Here is a 16,659-nt window from a genome sequence, read left to right as displayed (position 1 = left end):
AAATAGTTAAACACACAGGATTAAACTGAATCTTTAAGGGGTTTTTTTTCATTATTCTTTTAACTTTTTCTTCCTACATGCAGTCATCTCCCCAAGCTCCCTATTGCCCTTTCTTATATTGCATGCAGCCCCCCATAGCTAGGCAAGGTTAGAAGAAAACACGCCTCTAACAGGTGACACGGAGAGACCCAAGCAAAGTAAGAGTTAACATATACTAGTCTCTTGTGAGCAGTTAAAGCTATATCAGAATGAGAATATTTTATCTAGAAACAGCCTTGTTATCCATGGTTAAATCAACCTAATCAAATAACTGAAGAACACAATGTAGGCCTTTGATGGGGGAGAGAAAAGATCTGACACGAAGCCTCATCGGACTGAAAAAGGCATTTTGTTCTTCTGCTTTTGGATCTTCTGGCAGTCACTTAATTATTTGCAGCACCTCAGCTGTTGGCAGCTACAAAGTTCCCCAACACAACTCACATAAGGAATAAAAAGCTAGTTTTAATTCAGAACAGAGCCAATTCCAAAGCTTCCACTACCATTTTCCCACCACTTCCTCACCTACATGTAGTTCCACTCCGATTGTCAGAAAATCTTCCAGAGTATTCTTAGGACGAGGGTGAAAAAAAGTTATTCACTAGACAGCTTTTGAGCTTTCCCACTTTTTTTTTTTTTTAATATTGTAAGACTTTAAATGGGCAGGGTTAGGAAATTAATCAGCTGGAATTTCTTCTGTCTGGAATATAATCAGGAGAACAGTTTCTGGAGGAATCAAAGTAAAAGATTCATCTGACAGAAGATGAGTTGAAGTTAAAGCACAGTTTGTGTTTCTAGAGGAAATCTAGCAATTTGCAGTATTTCACATTTTTTTATCTAGGCCCTTCATTGGACATGTTAGCTGGCATTTTCTTTTATAATATTAACCTGCAGCAGTCCCCTTCACTTTGCGTTACAGATATGAAGAAAGACGGATACCTCATTAATCAGCCTCAGTCCAGTAACCAGCAAGGCAGGAATATCCCTGACTAGATTGTATCATATTAGCTGAGGAGAAAAAGAAAAAAGCAGGACAAACTAAAGCTAAGCGAAACTGAAAGGGTATTAAAGCACACAATGCATAACTCCTCCCAGTACGGGTAACTAAGTAGTTTTAATGGCTACTAATTACTAAAAATATTTCAGCTTTGTTTTCCTTCTACATAACCAACATTTTTCAGTCTTGTGGAACATCTATCTTTTGAAAACCAGAGGGATGTCACATTCAGTCAAGGTATGCTCATGTTAACAAGCAATAGGCAAAAATTCTGTACCAGTGACAGAAAATAGGAGGAAGGAAAAGTCAAGGTTTGGGAAGTTCTAGCTAGCCAGTTAACTTCAAAGGGCTGCACTAGCAAAGTGACAGAATTAATCCATTACCACCTGTTTACTTTGCTTAAATTAGCTGCTGGAAGGAATCACTACAGGTGCCTATGGGCAAATAAAGAATGGTCATTGCAGCCAATTTCTGAAAAACAGTCACAGCAACCACAGTAGCCACAGAAATCATTAGAAAAATATCTTTTTCAAAAAAATCTTCTTTGTTGATATTTTTCCTTCATCTTGGATTAGATGTGGTTGTCATAACACAGAAGCTTAAAATATCTGCTGATGAACAGGGCAAATTACTAAAAATGAAATGTTTAAATAAACAGCTTTTACTAATATGGGATCTTGCAGCAAGATCATCCAATGCAGCTGGAATTGGGTAGACTTGCCTGGATTCTCCAGAGGCACCAGAAGATAGCTCTCTTGTAGAAATGATGTAATTGCCTTTTCCCAGCTGGACTACCAGGCCAAATTTATCTATTTCCAGATCAGTACTGGCATCAGCTAGAGAAGGCAATTATCCTTAATGACATTTTGCATTTGCTTGTGTCTCTCCAACAGGATTTCTCCAAGCAAACATAAGTATTCACTACAGCCCTGTGAACTAGGTAAGCATCATCAACTCCAATATCCAGACAGGGAAAACTAAGTCACAGAGATGGGATGGCAAGAGAAAGACATATAGTGAGTGAGTAACTAAACCAGGAGACCTACCAAGCAATTCCTACTCCTAATCTGTCATTCTAGCCGATGGAAAAATACACCTTATTTATTGATTAAGCCATGGCTTCTGCCACTGAGGGCAATGTGAAAGGTTAACTGGTAAGAGCCAAGTGGAACAGCATAGGCACTCAATAAATACTACATGGTTACTTTACAGCCTATGTCCCCAGGTTCCCTTCTCTAACACCCCGACTGTCATTTCCCCCGCTCCTTTCTCTCTGTGCCCCTTGAGTCTGAATGTAAAACTATACAAATCTATTTAACTTCCTTCCCATTTCTAATCTTCTATTGGAAAGACTTGCTAGTTGACATTGGCACAACTTCCTTCAATGTGAACTTCTGTCATTACAGAAGAATGCTACAGTCATCATATGACAGAGAAAAAAACCCATCAGTGGCTATCCAGGAGTGTAGACCTTTCCATTTTATTTTTTCTTTTTATGTCCCTCATTTTCATATTCCTGTTTTCTATTTTTTCTTTTCCTGTGGTGCATCTCCTAAGAACCCCATCTAGTTTTATTTTTAATATATCACCGATTCTAGCTCTAGCCACCTCCCTTCTCAACATTTTTTCATGTTTATTACTCTTTTACATGAAATCACATTCTCTGAAAGTCTGTTCCCAAGTTGTTCATTTTCGGGTGATTTTTTCCATGCCTCCTGCCAGTAACAGAAAATTGTCTTCTTATGTTATGTACTGGAGTAACGCACACCATAATTTAAGCTAGTTCAAGCAGGGGTCACCTCAGAATTCCCATTGTTCCAATTGGAAAAGAGACTAGAGCTGATCACACCTCCTCCATATTACTCATGTCTTTGTGATTTGATGTCATTCTCAAACCTCCCTGTTGTAAATTGCCTGCTAGAGCAATTTCTTCCTGCTGTAGCTGTGCAGTCTTATGCCATCGTGTACTAAGTAATATCGATAACACTGTTCACCTGGGGATAAATTTGAGATTTCCTATCTGGAGGAAAAGCTCCCTCAGAAACGGAGACAAATTCACTTGACTGCAAAGCACTTATATAAAGTCACTGAAAACATACATCAGAGAAACAAAAGAAAGCAGAGTCAAGCTCATCTTTACTATGCCACAAAGAAAAAAAGAGTATGTGAGCTTTCTGTGGGCTAATTATAGGAGAAATTTGGTCCAGGTATGAAAAAGTTTGCTATTTTACTTTTTCTTCTAGTTCACTAATTCTGAAAGTCTCTTCCACCTGAAGGCCCTTTGGAGACCTCCAGGAATAGAAGTCCTGATGGACATGCGTTACAGTGAGCATCACTGGAGATGACAACATGAGCAAAAACAATAGATACAAAAGTTTTCATGTGAAAGTATCACTGATTTGTGACTTAAAATTCAAAACATACACATCATCTTTGTACTCTGGTCAGCTCTTCCTTTCAGGAACAACCTATCCATAGGGCAGAAAGGTATGTTATCAGTGCATTACCTCCCCTAAGACTAAAGGCAAACGTTAAATATATTCTCACAGCCTATAGCATCTCAAATTTTATTACAGGAGAATTAACAAAAGCGGCTGAACTGCTCTAGTTCATACCCTATTGCCAGTTCAGATGCTTCTGCAAATAGCATAAAAATTGGTCTTATTGACCATCTGGAACTAATGGAGAAGCATTGTGGAAATCCTGCAGAGCAATAAAAGGTGATTCAGTTGTAGAAGAACCTTGTCCAACAGCATAAGCTTTTCTCAGTAATCACTCAGATTCAGATATAAGACATACACATGTAATGGACCATATAGAGCAGATTACAGCCCAGAGCTGGGCAAAGGGAAGTTGAAATGCATCCCTTTAGGGAGGGAGCGGAGCCAGAGCATTCAACATATTCAAGCAGTAGTATCTTTTTGATCAGTTCATAGAGACTTGCTGTTCACTGACACAAGGTAGAGCTGCCAAGGATGAGATATTGTTTACACCAAAATTGCCATTCACATCCCTCGCATCTGAATGCAAAATGGAGATCACGACACTGCTTTAGTATCTGCTGGCTTTTAGGACTGTTGCACTACCACTCAGGTGATGTAAGGCACAGAATAGAAAAAATATTTATTAGAAGGAATATGATCTTCTTGATTTCTTTGATTACATTTCTAACTTTTTTTTTTTTTTTAGTAAATAGAGTAATAAAAGATGCTGCAAGGGGACAATGAGTTATACAAAATGTTTCACTGTTTATATACAGTAAAACATGTCCAGAATTTATCTCCACTAGACAGAAAATAAGTCATAACTCATAATTTCAAAAGAAAAATCTCATACCAAGTTTCATCTATTTTATATATCCCCTAACCGATCACAAGGAGGAAAGAGATCACAAGGAGAAATCTTCGACAAGTGAAGGTTACTCCTCTCGAACCTGACTAATCAAAACATGTCTAATTTAGTGTGAGTCTTGGTTCTTAATCTCAGGAGACCAGAGGAAGAAAAAAAAAAAAAAAAAAAAAAAGGAACAATGATTGTTGTACCTTATCTAAGAGCTATAAAAACTCCCTTTTCTAATTTTTATGATGAAGAGTATATGTGAAACATGCTGAACAAAAATAGCTATAGAGTCACTTCCTTGGCTGAATATGCTTTACAAAGAAAGTTTGCCTGCACAGCTGAATCATTAGAATGAGGTGGGGCAATTATTTGTCAAAATCATCAAATACAAGCTTTATACTTTTTACAAATTGTCCTTGACCCATCAGCTCTCTCTTTTCTGAATAAACATGTGGGTTAGCATACCCATACTAATCAGAGAAAACAGTGACGTTCTGGTACAATATTAAAGACAGAATTAACCCTTAAAAAAAACCCAAAAACTACTTCTAAGCAGCAGCTGATAAGCACGCGAAATGGCAGTGGACTGCAGCAGGTACCCTCCACCACAGCACACCTTCCAGCCGCCCATTCCCGTACGTTCACCTCTAGCATATCTACCAGCCGCCAGATGTTTTTCAGTCCTGCATACAGCTCTAAATAGCATATGGTTCCTGCTTAACAAGGAGAATAAATCTTATGGAAAATATCAGTATTTATAGTTGTTGATTTCTTTAATAAATGCTTTCCACTTAAGAAGAATATTATTCCACAAATCAGTCCAACATGTAATACTAAAGAAGAAATACATCCACAGACCACCTACAGTTCTCTGTGGTGTACTCTGCGTATTTTTTTTTCTTGTATATTTTCTGAATCTAATGAAAATTCTAGGGGGAAAAAACCACAAAATATTTTCCAGAAGTCCAGAAGGCAGATAAGAGAGAACCAGTCCCCACAGCCCTAAGAAATTTTATTCATTCTGGAAACCTATTCCAGATTTTGTGTGCCAGGCTCTTAAACCCTTAGTGAGTGAAAAATGCTGCTGAGTTTACTAGAAGTTTACCTTACCATATAAGGATCTCAGATCCTGATTCAAAAGGCTGCAAAATGTTTTCTCCTTTCATCTTACAATGGTCTTCTGAACTCTGACACTGCATTCACAAGACAACAGCTGATTTAGGTGTTGAAGTGGGAATGCCCAGTGTCTATGAAACATTCCTTAATTATCATCAAAGGATGCAAATTTTAGAGGTTGATTTAAGAGATTAATGTGTCTTTGATACACGAGGTCTGTGTTTGATCAGCATAAGCAACAATAACATCTTAAAATATCTTGTTCTTCATGATTAATGAGATGATTCTGAATTGACTTTGAGACTGCCAAAAATCAGAGCCTAGAAGGAGGACAAGACATAAGCTATTAAGTGAACTAGTCAGTCAGCCAGAGGCCAGCCAAATAATCCCTTTCTAACACAGTTTTAAAAAACTTGGACAATATTTTTTCTTTTCAGTACTTGGTGGTATCAAGTAGCAGGTACATCAAGAAGAGATGCAGCTCTATCTCTAGTCATCTTCAGTAATTTTTATGTTAGTTTCTAGGCTTTATTGGCTGGCTTGCCTGCATGATATCAATAAAATTGCTCACAGCTGCATGGCCTCTAAACTCTAGACACTTTTTTTTTTTTCCTCAGTTCATATAACTAACACAGTCTTTCTTATCTTAAGGTCTGTTGGTTACATGGTGGCTCCAACAAAGCGAAGAAAATTCCTTACCGATTGTTACTCATTGGTACTTTGAGTGTGTTACAACTTCAGAATTGAATTAATGGGTCAAACTCAACAATTTTCCCATTTCCAGAAACTTAGTCTTTGAAAGGAACAACATCTTTACAAAGACCGTATCTTTTGTAGGGTTTTTTCCACTTCCAATAGTGAGACAGTTTGAAGGAAGCCATTTCCACTGCCATGTCCAGAGATGCAGTCTCCTAGTCTCCGACTAAAATTCCAGACTTGAGGACAACTGGAGAAACGTTTGAACAGTCCATCATCTCAGTGCAGCACACACTCAAATATCAAAAACCAAAGAGCAATTGGGAAGAAATAACAGTGATCGGTTTAGAGTAACCTGCAAGTTTAGAGAAATAATTATGAGCTTTATTATTCAATAAAAGAGTCTTTCAAGCCAATGGTTTCACGAATGAAATGAAAGCACTGAACGAAGATAAAACGTATGGGAAACCACTAGACAGGAACCCGTACTATCATCACACCTGCCTACTAAAACTCTTCCATGAAAATTACATTTCTGACAGTCAAGACATTGGAAACAAAAGACCTTTCTGAGTGATTATTTACATACGTAGACCATGGATCCTAATAGCACAGGCTCAGATGTCACAAGGACACATTTCCAACTTGGTCAGAAGTGACCAATTTAGATCTGCCTTGGTTCCCCCTTTTACCTTCATGCGCTCAGGGCTGGCCTCCTGCACAAGCAGGATGAGTAGCGAGTACTGCTAGTAAGCCGTTCTGCCGGAAGCCTGCAAGCCCTTGTGCATACAATGAGGGGGCACCTTGGGGTTGAACCCAGTGGCCTGAGAGCAGAAAGTACTGAACCAAGCCAGGCAGGCCAGCTGTCCTGACCCAGGTGGTCTGTAGATCAAAGATTTCAAGCTTTCTAACCAAGTTTACTTTGTTGCTAAACTAAAACAAAAGCAAAATAAAAACGAACAAAAAAAAAAAAAAAACAACCCTAAGCAAACACACAGTTACAAAAAAAAAACCCCAAACAACAACAAACCACCAAAACCCAACAACAATAAAAATCCCAAGGAAACGCCACAGCTACAAATACCCAAAATACACTGAAAATGCTGCTGTAATACCTCACAAAGTCTTACTGGTTTTCATACCCCAAGTTCTTAAGGCTGGAGATTTTTCACAACCTCAAATTTTCAAGAAAAAGAGCCTTACAGGAGAAAACAGCCATATGAACCACAGTCTGGGAATAGGGGTTTTTTTTTTATATCCCCCCCCCCCCCCCCAACATGGAAAACAGCTGAGTCACATTCAATTTTCTTGTTAAAGAATTTCAAAACAAAAAATACAAGCTATTTCACCATCAGCTTTGTTGTCAGCTGAAGGGTCTGGTGTGTTCTAAGCCGAACCTGTGAGCAATCAGGGAATCACAAGATTTCTCTAGAAGGATGACAACATCAGAATTTACTGGATTTTTTTTTTTCCCCACCAGTGTGATTCTAGTTTTCTGAACAGGACATACTGCAGTCTTCCACAGGTAGAGCCACAGCTAAAGGAGCTCGTTCGCAACCCAGGGGAACCGCAGTCTTGTAAAGTGCACAACTCATGCTGGTCACTTCCAAGTATTGGTTCATTCTGAACAAATTTTTGAAGACTGGTGAAAGAGAAGAAAAGCTTCTTTCATAATCTTTTTTAATTCAACTGGTTTGTGTTGGGAAAAGCCTTGCAAATGTCAGCTTAGTTCTGCCTCAATGTACTGTATAATTACAGTCTCTTCTCCTCCCCCTACGACTAATATAATCAGCATCTGGATATTTTCTTGTTGCTTTTATTAGTATTATTAAGCAAAATAATCCTCAGAGCTGGTATTCCAAAACTGATTTAAGAACATTAAACAGCACTTGTGACCATTAAGGACTGATCTGGATGATATTATGGTGCTCATATTTGTTATCACTGTATGAAAGTTATTATAGTAATAAACCCACATAGTTTTCCAAGTGATTCCATTTAATCTCAGCAAAAACAAATAACTTGTCTTGCAGAGTACTTTACATTATTAAACCACTGCCGATAGAAAGCCAGAGAAGCCGTAACTGTCACTGCTCATTTACTGCTCCATGCCGACTGCTCTGAACACTCTGCTTGGAGATGTGGCAGGCAGCGAGCCCCAGCGGGGCTGGGGAATGGCTCTGAAGGCAGGCAAGTGCCCAGAGCATCCTCCTGAAGAGGGAAGGATTCCAAACTCCGCAGTGAGAATTGGGACAACAGCTCAATGATTGGATTAAGCGGTGCCAAGGAGACAACAACAGGGGGGTACAGCAATTTTACAAACGCTGTTATTCTCATTTTACAGGCAGGGACACTGAGGCATGGATTCTTACGCTCTTGGTCTTGTCTTTTGTAGAGAGGCTGAACTACAGTAGGAGCTTTCAATATTCAATAAACCAAAGTTCTGTGTCCAGCACATAGGCAGATTTGATACCAGCACATTATTACAAAGTAATTTTATCATTATATTTTAATAATATTAACATTATCATTATAGCTTGTCCCAAGCTGTATACTTCCCTGTGCTCCTTTCAAGGAGGGAGCAGAAGAGGACCACCTGGACTTCCTAGAAATTCTTCTGTGCCCCGGGATACTTTATGTTTCGGAATTCACGTGGCTGAACTGTTCTATACCATACTGTTCGTAACTCGGGATTCACCGTCTAGTGCAGTGTTGATCACTTGTCTGAAAAACATACCTATCATACAATGGGGAGAATTGCATCATATAGATAAACTTAAAGCTTGATGTATTATTAGTCTCTGTGTTCAATCCAGGGTGATTTTGGCATTAGTTTGCTTGGAAGGAAGTGCCTTTAAAAGACTCCTCACCTATTGTATGATGAAAAGAGCTTTAAAGAAAAGACTTAGTGAGCCAAAGCCTACGGGTACCTATAGACTGAATTAAGCTGGTGTATATATTTGAACTGTACAATTTTGCACAGCTTTTCATTTGAGATTACAAACCATCCCTTTCACACTGCATGAAAGCATGAATGATGAACAGTCAGCCATACTGCTCGTTATGTAGCAGGACAGAGCGAGACTCTCTCTGAAGGCTGTCCCTGAGGGGCTCCTGAAGAAAGTGGGGGTTTGGGGAGCAGCACCATTTCTGGGGAGAAGCTACTTGCTTTAAAGTCATGTGTCACCTCAGTGACAAACAACATGGGAGCAATAAGACTTTCTCCCCAGTCCCTCATCCTAACCACTGGACCCATAGTCCCAAATTTCTCCAAGTCAGCTGGTCCCTGTCTGTCACAAATACTTCCATCCTTTTATGAACTGATATCTCGTTCCTATACTAATAAGCATGGTTGGAGTAGAGTTAGTAATTGAAATTTATGACTTGTGTACCCTATTTTAACACTTTTCCAAAGACTCATTAAATCTCTTTTATGTGTATTTTTCCCTGCCTCATACTTTCATTAAATGGAGAAAAAGAGAATAAAGCCCCATTTACAACACCGCTGCAGTCATGCAGGGTCCTTGCTTGACTGATGTTCTTCTAATGAATTATGTGTATTGTAAACAAGCACTGCAAACTAGCCCAAGGTCTTCTCCATTAATTTTTCATTAATGAAATGCACCACTTAGCTTGTTTGACACTTAAGTGATTCCCATAAATTTAAAATAGAGGTCACCATAAGGAAAGCATTTGAAAGTGTCATTGAGGGAACAAGCTAATGAACTATTCACCCCTCCCTGAATGCTTTTAAATTCACAAGCTAGTCAGTTGTAAAATTTGAAAACCAGTAATATTTTAATTCTTGAAGTAGCTGCCAAGTTTTAATGAAAAAATAAATACTCCAATAGGTGAGCTTTTGATCAGGGGCTTTTTCTTCTCTTCTGCTTTTCTCTCCTTTTATATTCTATGGCTGGAAAGATCTTATGCCTTATTTCGCTTAGTATATTGTGAAAAAAAGTATATGTATGTAAAAGAGGAGCAATGGAAAGAGGGGGGTTAACCCGTGACACCCTGTTTTGGTTGACTGCAGTTGGCGGTGGGGCACATGAGGCCACGTTAACAGGCAATCTCTCTTCCATGTTCCAGACCAAGGAAAGCTCAGTCATGATCTTTGACACTACCTTCTCCCAGAAAAACTGCAATACAAGCCTCGATCCAGCCATCCTTTCCCACTCATCGGCAACGTAAATGCTGACCAATAGTTTGTCTTGGCTATATCAGGCAGGTCACTTTGTGATTTAGTTACAACTCCACAGTTAGGTAAAGGGCTGAACTGGTCTGAAAATGAAGCCGAGGCACTGGGATTTCCCTCCATCTGCACAGCCAAATAAAACAAGCAAACAAAGGAAAAAAAGAACACAAAAGGGAGGAGAGCACCACAAGTGTCCCACCTACCCTGACAGCCTGTCTGCATGCAGCCAGCCTAAAACCGACTCCGAGGCAAGCTCCGTGCACAGACTGCTCTGCTGCAAAGGTGCTGTGCTCCCTGCACCCCAGTGCTGCAGCGGCTGTGCAGGGAGTTCTCCCCCCAGGAGGCGGAGAGGAGCACTTCACTGAGCCATTTCCTATTGCTACTGAGGATCTGGCTTTGGCACAAAGTACTTTTGATGGGTGAAGCCAAAAATACCATGGTCCTCCTTGTAGGTTTAAAAAAAAAACCCAAACAAACAAAAAACAAAACAAAAAAAACCCACAACAACCAACACCAAAATAGAGAAATATAGACTAGAATACAATATTTCAGTTGGAAGGGAGTTACAATGGCTTTTAACCTCTCAGTAAATAAGTGTTTCCTAACACCAAGTCTGAACCTCCCTTGACACAGCTTTGAACCATTACCTGTCCTGTCGCAGGACCGCAGGGAGAAGAGCTCAGCACCTCCCCTTCTCAGGAAGCTGTACAACACAGTGTGGCTGCCCCTCAGCCTCCTTTTCTCCAAACTAGAGAAGCCCAGTGCCCTCAGCTCTCCCCAAATGACATTCCTTCCAGCCCTGTCACCAGCTGTGTTGCCCTCCTATGGATGCATTCAAGTACCTTCACATTCTTCTCAAATTATGGGACCCAGAACTGTACACAGTACTTGGGGTGAGGCCACCCCGACACTGAACACAGCAGAATAGTCACCTCTTCTGACTATCTGGTTATATTGTGTTTAATACATCCCAGAATACGGTTTGCCCATTTGGCTGCCAGTCTTATAAATAAAAGAAGCCAAAGGAACATAGGAAGCCTTTCTCTAACATTGTCCAACACTAAAAGCTGCTGAAGACAGAGCAAAACCTAATACTTCAGTAAGAACAGCACTTATAATGTGGGTATTTTTTCTGAAACTTTGGCAATGTTAAATTTACAATGTAAGTGGTGTCTTTTTGTCCTAGTTTCAGCTGGGATAGAATTAATGCACAGTAGCTGGTGCAGCGCTGTGTTTTGGGTTTGGTATGAGAACGACGCTGACAGCACCCTGATGGTTTAGCTGTGGCTGAGCAGGGCTCACCCTCAGTCAAGGGCTTTTCAGTTCCCCGTGCTCTGCCCGTGAGCAGGGGCACAAGGAGCCGGGAGGGAGCACGGCCAGGGCAGCTGACCCCAACTGGCCAGGGGGACATTCCATACCACAGAGCGTGACGCTCGGTATAGAAACTGGAGGGAACAAGGAGGAAGCAGGGCGCATTTGGAACGATGGCACTTTGTCTTCCCAAGCCACTGTCACGTGTGTTGGAGCCCTGCCGTCCTGGAGATGGTTGAACACTGCCTGCCCATGGTGAGTGGGGAAGGAATTCCCCATTTGGCTTTGCTTTCACACACAGCTTTTGCTTTACCAATTAAACTGTCTTTACCTCAACCCACAAGTGTTTTCACTTTTACTCCTGTGATCTTCCCCCCATCCCACTGTGGGGGAGCGAGCAAGCAGCTGCATGGGGCTACATTGCCAGCTGGGGTTAGACCACAACACCTTTACATTGCTGTGTACAGCTACTAGATTTAAGAAGCACTGAACTGTTGGAAGCATTCCTCATCAAACGTTGTGAAATCAAGATCTTAAAACAACTGAAAAATGATGTAGTGTGGATTGTGTCCTAATTTGCAAGAATAAAGCTACTTTAAGGATCCAAATAAAGTACAGCCCACACAAAAACCCTGGACTACTTTTTTAGCTTTTCTTACTATTCTCAAATTCCTCAATCCCTGCACAAAAATTGTGTTTTCTATTTCTGCTGAGCATTGGTCATTTTTTCCTCATCTTCCATCTCAGAGAATTCTATCTTGTTGCACATTTTAATTAACAGTAGTGAGATTTAATACTGAATATGGTTTATAAGGTGTATCAGATACAATATGATCTACAAAATAAAGGAAACTGTGTCAGTTCATGTCATTTACTTCACATTTATTTGCAAGAACTGCAGTTCAAACATGGTTAATATATTTTCTTCTACAATCTGGAACTGCTCCCCTCTTTTTAGGTATGTGAAATACTGAGAGATAAGAAAGCTCAGAAAACAAATCCACTCTCAGTCATACTTAAGTTTTCAAGATCTCATGTCACCTTCAGCAAATATATCCAGAGGCAGAGATCATTAACAACTAAAAAGGAATGTCTCAAGAAACTTGTGCCAACAAGAAGGGCCACAGGCACAAAAAGCGGTGCCATTGCTTTTGCCACAAGGGTAAGATAGTAAAAGTTCAGTCAGCTCTGAGGAGGCATAAATTCCGCCTAGCAGTGAGGTTTAAATATAAGGGCAAGACAATATACAAAGAAATACAGTAGGAATGATTGTCTCACATTTAGATGGCACAAATGAATCTGTCTTAGGCTGTTGTAGAAAATAACTGAAATACAGTAAAATCATGGCTGATTTCAGTGGCCCACACAAAAGCAGTTCCTTGGTCATGGCTCATTTCCTTTGGACAGGTGTCCAGCATTACAGAAATGCCATGACTGTGAGTGCTAATTAGCTCTTTCCAACAATCTCAGAAGGTCCTAGAATAAATGCTTCAGAAAACGAAATACCTCCAATCAAAGCATTCTCCCTTTCATCCCTTCAATGCAGGATTAAGGCTTACTGATGGCATGAATGGTGGCAATAAGGTCTTTGCTCATGCTGCCTTTCTTCTAGGGTTAATAAATGAAAGTGTTCATAGCCCTGAGGGGCACTTTTGCACCAGCAATAAATTCTGAAGGCTGCGTAGAGATGGTAATGAATATTATGCCTGTTATTCTCACTGTAAGCACAGAGCAGGACAGTGGAGACTCATCATTTACCATCATCATCTGGTGGTAGTCCAGTGCCCTGTGTGAAATTAGCAGGTAGCTCTTGGCCTTCCTGAGGGCTGAACAGGTGAGTCCATACAAAAAACAGACCACAGCAAGCACTAATTGGCTCCCTTGCTGGCACTTTTAGTAAAGAGACCAACTAATGAGCAGGAACGAACGCTGAACTCCCTAAGCACAGCTGCCTGCTGAGGCCTAGGTATGAACAACAGGCATGGAGCACGCGGCAGCGCCTTGCCCTGTGCCTTCTGTACTGAGTCCACCCCCGTTATCAACACACAACTCTCCTCGAGGGCTCCCCTCCCCAACATGGAAGGATTTAAAACTGAAACCACTCAATAACAAGGCTGGAGGACAGGTATGTGCCTGCCATGACTGCAGCCAGGTTGCTGCATGTCAACACTATGAAAGCATAGAAATATCAGTGCTCATGGATGGGATGTTCCATTCAGTGTTGGCCTCTGCAGGGAAGAGAGCTATCAGCAGGCATTCAAATCAACTGGTGATTTTTCTGTCTCTTGAGGTTAGCAGGAATGGAACTGGTGATGCTGCTGGTATGCAGAAATAAAGATGGAAAAGCTTGTTTCAAGTTGCACCTTAATGCAACTGGGGATATAAACAAGTAATACTACATATTTTAAGTACGTATTCTGTCTCTATCCATTTGCCTCAGTTTTATAATACATCTTTCATCACCGTATGAGTGCTTGTTTACATTATTCTACATCTACAACATTACCTTAGGAAAACACGCAATACAAATCACAGTACTCCTCACAGCTCACTGCACAGACTTAAGGAGAGAGATCTCCTGATGAATGCCTCGCATTACTTCATTTAAAGTTAATGAGATTTGGTCTGCACATTTGACAGAAGACTACAGAGCAACAGATGACTTCAGCAAATGCTATTGGCATCTGAAACCTTGCCTATTAGGTGTCTAACAAACTGCCCGGCGCCAGCTGGAATTAAAGGTGGCTGCCAGACAACGCGAGTTAGGCAGTTTTCATACTGAGTGGTAGCATCCTCAACCAAACTGATACAGCAGAAAACAGCAGACAAGTTTTAGGTACACTTCTTCCCCTCGGGTTGTTTGCTATGTGTATGTTCTTTACCGTTGTGTCTGTAACACAGCAATTACTACATACTAAACTGATTCAGTGGGGTTTCACCAGCTTTTGCATTCATCTCCCCTAAAATATGTCAACTCAAGACATGTGACAAAAGAAAAACAAACATGCTGCGTTTCATCTTTCCCCCCACAAAATGGGATATAAATTAACAGGGGTGGGTTATGCTGGTAAGGCAGAAAACAGTTTAAAGGTCACATGTTCAAAAGTTATTTTTAAAGCAGATCTTAAGTAAGACTGAAGTAGCTGCTTTGCACAGAAGTGGATTTGCTCTAGGAGAAGCAGCTTCTGGAGCTTGTATACCACATCAGCTGTTCCTCATTTGTGAAGAAAAAACTTTCATCTTCAAGGCATTTGATTCAACATCCTTCTGCCAATTTCAAACTCACCACCACCAGAAGATATATATTCCATATTAAAAAAGAGAGGACTATACCCCATAGATTTGAGAACAATGCGGAGGAACTGAAAGGCAGCGCATACTCCAGCATCACCTTGAAGATAAAGAATAAGGTGTATAGTACAGTACCTGTCACACTGGAATGAGCACCCACTTCAACATTATAGTGGATCGTGCATCAAAGCAGCTGACAATGCCTGCAAAAGCTAGAGGGATTACCCTTAGTACTTGAAAGCAATACAACTAGGCTGACTACAAAAAGGAAAAAAAAAAGCACTGACAGAGCTGAGAGGTAAGATCTGAGTCTAAACATAACACGCTTTAGCCTACAGACTTCATTGAACCAAGCCTCTCCCTAGGTAAGGTACAAAAGGCAGTCAACAATAAGCACTTTACTGGAAGGAGAGCCAGCATATACATTTTAATGAAATTCAATTCATTCTGTAATTGGGTCACATCAGTAAAAATGTATGCAAATTTATGGGCTTACAATGAGTTTAGCAGTCCTGAATGCCTAATACATCATTTGTGAAAAACAATGGGTTTGTATTCTCACCTCAAAGCCCCGTCCTGTCATTATGCAACCCTACAAATGCCCTGCTGAGGTCTGATACCAAGTATACACAGCGCACATGCACAGAAAGCAGGATGCAGCTCAGGACATTTTAATTATTTTTTTTTCTTTGAGCTAGCTGCATTGATGGGAGGAAGCAAAGACATAAACTCTTAATTAAGAAGGTAACAAAATGAGTCCTTAAGAAATTAGTGCTTTGGTCAGTTGATGGCATTCAGTAGAAAACTCCATTGGAAACCAAGGGATGATGTGGGTCTTGATTCCAGTGACACAACTGCCCGTCTTACCACCATTTCACTTTTTTTTTTTTAACAACCAGAGAAGAAGCCATTTTCTCTTAAAACTTTGGAATGTAGGTCTCAATGAAGCAGAAAGATGACTGGATTACTTGCAAAAATGATGCATGTTAATTGAACAGGATTAGAAGCACTTAATGTGGAAGTCTGCTCTGCCATGCTTGCATACTATGTTTGAATTTATTACACCAGGGATCACCACTTCTCGGAAGGTTCCAGTGTCTTCATTAGCACACTGCTTTGCTATTAGTCTCACCGTTTCTAGAAAGCACACGAAGCCTGGATCAAGCAGCTAAGGGTAACGCTGCCTGCTGAGGAACCCGCAGCACTATGAGGCTCTGTGCTCAGTGAGGGTGACCTCTGCCAGCCCCCTCTCTGCACACCTTCAGCATCTAACATAACTTAGATCAAATCAAGTCCCGGTGTGGACACTGTGCAGGTGCCCTTTACTCACATGACTTATTCCCAGACACACAGCTCCATTTGCCCTAGAGGGATGAGGGATCTAGGTTCTACCCTGGACCACATCACTGGCCTCCTAAGGTGTCAAGTCACTTCGGTGACACTTGTCCACACCTGTACAAATGCAGTAGTGGTGCTGACTCCCCTTCTAGAACTGCTTGAAGAACTACTCATGAGATGCACTCTAAGCATATTACCATGCTTGAAGAGAAGAACTCATGTGAAGAGTCAAGCCAGAAGTTTCCAGCACTAAATTCATTAAAAGCATTATTAACAACAATATAAACGCTCTGTATTTCTGGATTGTGCTACTTTTGACAATCAGTTAGTATCAGGCAAT

Source organism: Falco rusticolus, chromosome 7 (genome assembly GCF_015220075.1).
Source record: "Falco rusticolus isolate bFalRus1 chromosome 7, bFalRus1.pri, whole genome shotgun sequence".
Lineage (NCBI taxonomy): Eukaryota > Metazoa > Chordata > Aves > Falconiformes > Falconidae > Falco > Falco rusticolus.
The sequence above is the reverse complement of the archived record's forward strand: the minus strand, read 5'-3'. Positions refer to the sequence as shown.